The sequence below is a fragment of the Mastomys coucha genome, unplaced genomic scaffold (assembly GCF_008632895.1).
Source record: "Mastomys coucha isolate ucsf_1 unplaced genomic scaffold, UCSF_Mcou_1 pScaffold8, whole genome shotgun sequence".
Taxonomy (NCBI): domain Eukaryota; kingdom Metazoa; phylum Chordata; class Mammalia; order Rodentia; family Muridae; genus Mastomys; species Mastomys coucha.
In genome coordinates, this window is record NW_022196914.1 from 45,797,961 (window position 1) to 45,805,522 (window position 7,562).

Below are 7,562 nucleotides of genomic sequence, written 5' to 3' on the forward strand. Positions count from 1 at the left end.
AGAAATCTGCCTGCCTCTGCCTCCCAAGTGCTGGGATTAAAGGCGTGCGCCACCACTGCCTGGCTTCCAGTCAGATTTTTCAAGGGCAGGTAGCATTAGAGATAAGCAGATGGCAGGGGGCAAGCATAAGAAAATAAATAACACAAACTAAGGTTACTAGGCATCATCAGAACCCAATTCTCCCACCATAACAAGTCCTGGACACACCATCACACTGGAAACACAAGATTCAGATCTAAAATCACTTATCAGGATGATGATACATGCCTTAAGAAAGACATAAATAGCACCCTCAAAGAAATACAGGAGAACACAGATAAAGAGCTAGAAGCCCTTAAAGAGGAAACACAAAAATCCCTTAAAGAATTACAGGAAAACACAACCAAACAGGTGAAGGAAATGAACCAAACCATCCAGAATCTAAAAATGGAAATAGAAACAATAAAGAAATCAGAAAGAGAGACAACCCTAGAGATACAAAACCTAGGAAAGAAATCAGGAGTCATAGATGCAAGCATCACCAACAGAATACAAGAGATAGAAGAGAGAATCTCAGGGGCAGAAGACACCATAGAAAACATTGACACAACAGTCAAAGAAAATGTAAAAAGCAAAATGCTCTTAACCCAAAACATCCAGGAAATCCAGGATGGAATGAGAAGATTAAACCTAAGGATAATAGGTATAGAAGAGAGTGAAGACTACCAAGGTAATGGGCCAGTAAATATCTTCAACAAAATTATGGAAGAAAACTTCCCTAACCTAAAGAAAGAGATGCCCATGAACATACAAGAAGCCTACAGAACTCCAAATAGACTGGACTGAAAAGAAATTCCTCCAGTCACATAATAATAAAAACTCCAAATGCACTAAACAATTAGTGCATTAGGAAGAATTTTAAAAGCAGTAAGGGAAAAAAGGCAAGTAACATATAAAGGCAGGCCTATCAGAATTACAGCAGACTTCTCACCAGAGACTATGAAAGCTTGAAGATCCTGGGCAGATGTCATACAGACCCTAAGACAACACAAATGCCAGCCCAGACTACTATACCCAGCAAAACTCTCAATTATCATAGATGGAGAAAACAAGATATTCCATAACAAAACCAAATTTACACAATATTTATCCACAAATCCAGCCCTACAAAGGATAATAGATGGAAAACATCAGCTTAAGGAGCAGAACTACAGCTTAGAAGAAGCAAGAAAGTAATCTTTCAACAAATCCACACAAACCTAATTCCACCTCTTACAACAAAAACAACAGGAAGTGACAATTATCGTTTTTAGTATCTTTTCTTTTTTGGGGGGGTATGTTATTTCTTTATTAATGTGCCAACAAAGATAAGTAAGCCAGGGTTTGTAGGCCAGAACTCTGCTTCTAAATCTTATGGTTCAATACTGGAAAACTGAATTCCAGGTAACCTAGACACTGCATTCTTAAATGGCTGTGTGTGGATCTTGGTGGTAGTTTTTGGCTACCATGCTTGAGATTCTAGCTTCTACACTCAAGTCCTGCAGTCCAGGAAAACGTGGTTGGTCCAGGCGGCAGAGAGTGTAAAGAGTTGCTCCAGGGCAGCCCCGGGATAGCTATGCAGTTGCCGGCAGATGATGCTCCGCCGCAGAGTCCACTGCCAGCTCTTTCGTGGCTATAGCGCCACTGCTCCAGCACTGGCTCAGGCAGGGGTGGCGGCGGGAGGTGGGCAGCGGCAGTGGCAACAGAAAGTCGTCCCCCAGCAACAGACGTCCTCCAGCCATCTTCTCTGTTTCAGAGTGGGGATGGCCCCCAGGGACGATGCCTACCAACTGGCCTCGAGTGATCTAGGAGGCTGGGGTTGAGGGTTGGGGGTTGAGGGGGCGGGAGACCTGTGTGTAAGGGATGCTCGGGGCTAAGACTCCCAGGGGATGGGGGACAGGAGTGTGTGCCTGGGTGGGGGATGGGGGGTTACGCTTACAGGGAAACAGGGGTGGGGGTCAACGGTCGCTGTCGCCATGCCGGCCTGGCCACACCGCTCCAACTACTGTGGGGACCTGAGGTCTTCCTTACATATGGGGCACACTAGGCAGCGGACTTGGGCCCTGCTACACAGCACCTCTGTGGACCCTCACACCCACACATTGAGAGAGTAGCGGGAAGAAGAAGAAAAAGCAGCAAAAGCAGCAGCAAAAGCACGCTGGGTTCCCCGGCTCAGGGATCTCACCCTACCTCCCCGAGTTCCACCCTGAGGTTGTCCTTTTCTTAATATCTTAATATGAAAATTAATATTACCAACATATCCTAAGCGATTGAAATCCAAAAATATGAGGAATTAGAAATTAGTTGATTGTCATCCAATGCTTTCTCTAATTTGGTAATTGGAGGAATAGGTCCAATATTGTAAAATCTATATACACTTTCAGCTTGTTTGTGACACTGTCTTGCTGTGTACAACATAAGGGTCTTGAAATCTTGCTTCTCCTATCTCAGCCTCTTTATTAGTAGTATTGTTTATTTCATGTTTTTACACTATACTATGGTTTCAGAACAGCTTATATATTTCAAAAGTATTTATATACCCAAAGGAGACATACACAATTAACTTGGGAGGTGGCTTGTAGGAAAAAGAACAACAAAGAGTGAGACTGAATGCTTTGCTTGACATTTGTAGCTCTGGTATCAAGTTTGAAGAGAAGGACTTTACAAGTTACTCTTTCTCTGAGATGAATGCTTTTCCAAATTATCACAGCCAATGAACCAGATTCTTACCCACACCTAATGTCTGTGCCACCCTCCAAACAGAACCATTGTTCATTGAAACAGTTGGTGAATGACTTTATGGATAGACTATCTTAATACACACACCATTTCTTAAATGAATGTAACCTGTTCTCTGTGGCCTGAGAATAAAGTCACTCACTCAAGTCAAATAGTTTTGACCATAGCAGGAAGTCTGTATCCAAAAATCGTCCTATTAGCAGGAAAAAATCCTCAGGATGTACTTTTATGTTATAGAGACTTACAAGTTGCCTTAGATGAAAAGGGATTGCAGGTAGCTGCAGAAAAGGTGCAAACTCAGGATCCGTATAATTATTTAGGATTTACACTCATGAATCAATCCATTATTCCTCAAAAGATAAGTTATTCATAGAGACAGATTAAAAACCTTAAATGATTTTCAAAAATTATTAGATGATATTAATTGGCTTCGTCCCTATCTAAAGCTTACTATGGGAAAATTGAAACCTTTACTTGATATTCTCAGAGATAATTCTGATCCAAATTCTCCTAGATTTTTAACTAGAGAAGGAATATCAGCTTTACAGCAGGTAGAAAGAGCTATTGAAAATCAATTTGTTACTTATATAGATTATTCTTTACCTTTGCACTTGTTAATTTTCAATACAGCTCATGATCCTACAGCATTGTTGTGGCAAAAAGCACCTCTCATGTGGATACATTCAAGGGTGTCTCCTAAGTGTAATATCTTGCCATATTATGAGACAGTAGCTCATATGATCATGCTTGGAAGAAAGCAAGCACTGACTTATTTTGACAAGGAGCCAGATGTTATCATTCAGCCTTTTACTTTAGAGCAAGATTCCTGGTTGAAACAGCATAGTACAGATTGGTTGCTTGCTCAGATAGGATTTCAAGGAATTATAGAAAATCATTATGCTCAGGATAAACTGATAAAATTCTTAAATGTGCATGAAGTGATATTTCCTAACATGGCTTCTTTTCAGCCTTTGAGTAATGCCCTTGTGGCATTTACTGATGGTTCCTCTAAAGGATGAGATGGATATCTTATGAATAATCAACAGGTAGTCATAGGAACTCCTGGTCTCTCAGCTCAGTTAGCTGAACTTTTTGCAGACTGACATCAAAGGTCATTTGGCTGTGGACCAATATTGACATCATAATATTTCAAGTTCGTATGCCATGGTGAGGTGGATAGATCCACTCACTAATATTGGCATGGTCCAGATCCTGCTTTGGTTTGGAGCAGAGGGTCCATGTGTATTTTTTCTCAGAAAGAGCACTAGCCTGAATTTACTACTTTGCATTTGAATTGAGGCTTATTCTCAGTAAAGGTTCCCAGAATCAGAGCTGACATTTTTCCAGCTCAATCAGGTGCCTACACTTATCTCCAGTACAGTGGCATGCAGCTTTATGATAACTTCAGAGAAGGTGGTTTTCAAAAATACTGTGGCAGTTCATGGACTTTGCAGACAATAAAGGCATGTCTTCGTATTGGGTGCACAGAAAAAGGTGCATTTTGAAAACCTGTGTTCTTCGGGCTAGGTCTCTGGCAAAGAAATCAACCTAAGATAGAGGCATGTGCCGAGTGGCCGTGTTTTTGAAAAAACACAAAATAAGCCCTGTTTGTAGTACAAACTAGATGTATGTGTTCTCAAAGACAGGCTAGATATTTTGCCAAGAGATATTATATTGCAGATGATATTCACCCAGGCACCATGAAAATTCCCTGTGCAAAACCATGATGTTTGGTTATGTCTTTGTTCTGCAATATTTTAAAATAAAAAGGGAGGAATTGTTACCTTCCCAATTCACTTCAGTCATCCATCTAACTTCTGGCAGCCTCTGCTTGGGGCTAACACCTGGGAGCTAAGACAGATGCTCTCAGTTGACTGTCTTTGAAGAAGCTGCCTGACCATGCCCACTGCCTGAGTAAGCCAGCCAGCTAGCCACCTGAAGATCTTCTCAACCTGGGGACTTTGGCACCTGAACTTTCTTTGTAGTGTAATCTAGAGACTTGTTTTCAGTTTCTCCTGTGACTACAAAAATCCTGGTTTATTCCCAGTAAAGTGGAGCCTTGATTGGGACACAATTTGGCTTCATGTTTTCTCTTTGCATTTCAAACCCTTTAATTCAGGTCCTTTATTCCCTCCTGGCTGAGTAGAACCCCGTTCTTGAAACTTCAGGCAGTTTCACATATGATATGCATACGTTTTGTCTTTTTTCCCTCATGTTATTCTACTGAGTCTTTTGGCTCTTTTGGAAGGGTATGGCTTTCTCTACTTATATATGTATTTTATTTTAGATATTAGTATTTTTCCTATATTTGTTGCAATGTCTTCCAGCAAATATTCCAGCAAAATTACTTTGTATTATTTTTATGTTTCTTCATATGCCTTTTCATTCCCAGGAGTTACTTTTATTGTAGTTGGACTATTTTTCTCAAACATTTTTGTATATTATTTAAACAATTATTCCCTCATCCTGATGACAAATATATTTTTCTGAAATGTTTTTGTCTTTTGGCTACTTGGTTTTATTTGATTAAATCTCATATCAACAAGTTTGCTGAATATGTTTATCAGTTCTAGAATTTTCCTGATGGGATATAGAGTCACTGTTTATTCTAGCATATCATCTGCCTATAAAGATATTTGAGCTTCTTTCATTCCTTATTTATGTACTCTTGATTTATGTCAGTTGTCTTATTGGTCTAGCTAAGACTTCAAGTATATATTGAATAGATAGAGCAAACAACCTTGTCTTCCTCATGATTTTAGTAGAATTGCTTTGAGCTTCTCTCCATTTAATTTGATATTGCCTAAAGACTTTCTGCTTTTATTATGTTTATGTATGTCCCTTGTATCCCTAATCATTCACAACATTTTTCATGAAGGAGTGTTGGATTTTGTCAAAGGCCTTTTCTTCATCTAATGAGATGATCATGTGGGTTTTTTTTTTCTTACAATTTGTTTATATGGCAGCTGTACTGGCTGGTTTTATGTGTCAATTGATACAAGCTAGAGTTATCACAGAGAAAGGACTCTCCCTTAAGGAAATGACTCCATGAGATCCAGCTGTAAGGCATTTTCTCAATTAGTGATCATGGGGGGAGTGCCCAGCCCATTATGGGTGCACTATCCCTGGGTTGGTAGTCCTGAGTTCTATAAAAAAAAAAAGCAGGCTGAGCAAGTGAGGGGAAGCATGCTAGGGGAAGCAATCCAGTAAGCAGTACCCAACCATGGCCTCTGCCTCAGCTCCTGCCTCCAAGTTCCTGCCCTGTGTGAGTTCCTGTCCTGACTTTCTATGGTGATGAACAGCAATGTGAAGTGTAAACTGAATGAACTCTTTCCTCCTCAACTTGCTTCATGGTCATGATGTTTTGTGCAGGAATCTTTTGATGAGTTCTTAGATTAGTGTTGGAAATATTTTATTCAATATTTTTACATCTATAAGGAAAATTGGTCTTTAATTCTCTTTGTTATGTCCTTATGTAGTTTGGTTATCAGGATAACTGTAGCTCATAAAGTGAATTTGTCAATATTCCATATTATATATAGAGAGAGATAATATATTCAGTATATATATTGAAATAATTTGTAGACTATTGGTCTTAACTATTCTTTGAAAGTCTTTTAGAATTCGGTGCTAAAACCAACTGGCCCTTTTATTGTTTTCTGATATCATTGATCTTGTTTGGATTTTTTGGTTATTGTTTTGGTTTTGCATTTGTTGTTGTTTATTTGGGTTGTTGTTGATTTTATGTTGTTTGTTGGGAAACTTTTGATAACTGCTTCTATTTCACTAGGGGTTATTGGTTTAGTTTAATTGCTTATTTGATATTTTTAACTTTGGTAAGTAGTATCTATGGAGAAGGCTATCCATTTCCTTTAGATTTTCTGATGTGGTTGTGTGCATGTTTTAAAACTATGTTTCTGTGACTCTCTTGATTTCCATAGTATCTCTTATATCCCCCTTTTCATTTCAAATCTTGTTAATTTGGATATTCTCTCTGTTTTTCAATTAATTTGGATAAGAGGTTGTCTATGTTGTTGATTTTCAAGAACCAACCCTTTGATTCACAGATTCTTCATATAGTCTGTTTGTCTATTTTATTGCTTCCAGCCCTGAGTTTGATTATTTCTAGCAGTCTACTTGTCTTGGTTTTGATTACTTCTATTTGTTCTGAAGCTTTCAGGTATGCTGATGTGTTGTTAATATGAGAACTTTACAATTTGTTGTTGTTGCTTGTTTGTTTGTTTATATAGGGACTTAGACCTATAAACCTGCCTCTTAGAACTGCTTTCATTGTGTTCTATAACTTTAGGTATGCTGTGCATTTACTTTCTTTAAATTCTAGAAAGTCATTAATTTCTTGCTTGGTTGCTTTATTTTTCAGTCAATAGAGAGCTATTTCATTTTCATGAGACTGTAAGTTTTCTGCTGCTTCTGTTGTTGATTCTCAACATTAATCCATGGTGGCTTGATAGGATACAGGGAGTTATTTCAATTTTCCTGTATCTCTTGAGACTTGCTTTGTATTCAAGGATGTGGTCAATTTTGGAGTAAGCTCTATGTCATGCTAAGAAGAAAGTATATTCTTTTGTGTTTGAGTAAAATGTTCTGTCAGTATCTGTTAGATCCATTATGCTAATGTCTATCCTTGATGTTGAGGTATATTTCCTGGATGAAGCCAAACTATGAATCCTGTTTTTGCATCTATTCTGTTAGTCTGTGTCTCTTTATTGAAGAATTCTGATGGTTTTATTGACAGATATCAAGGACCAATGATTGTTGATTCCTGATAATTTGCTGGTGGTAAT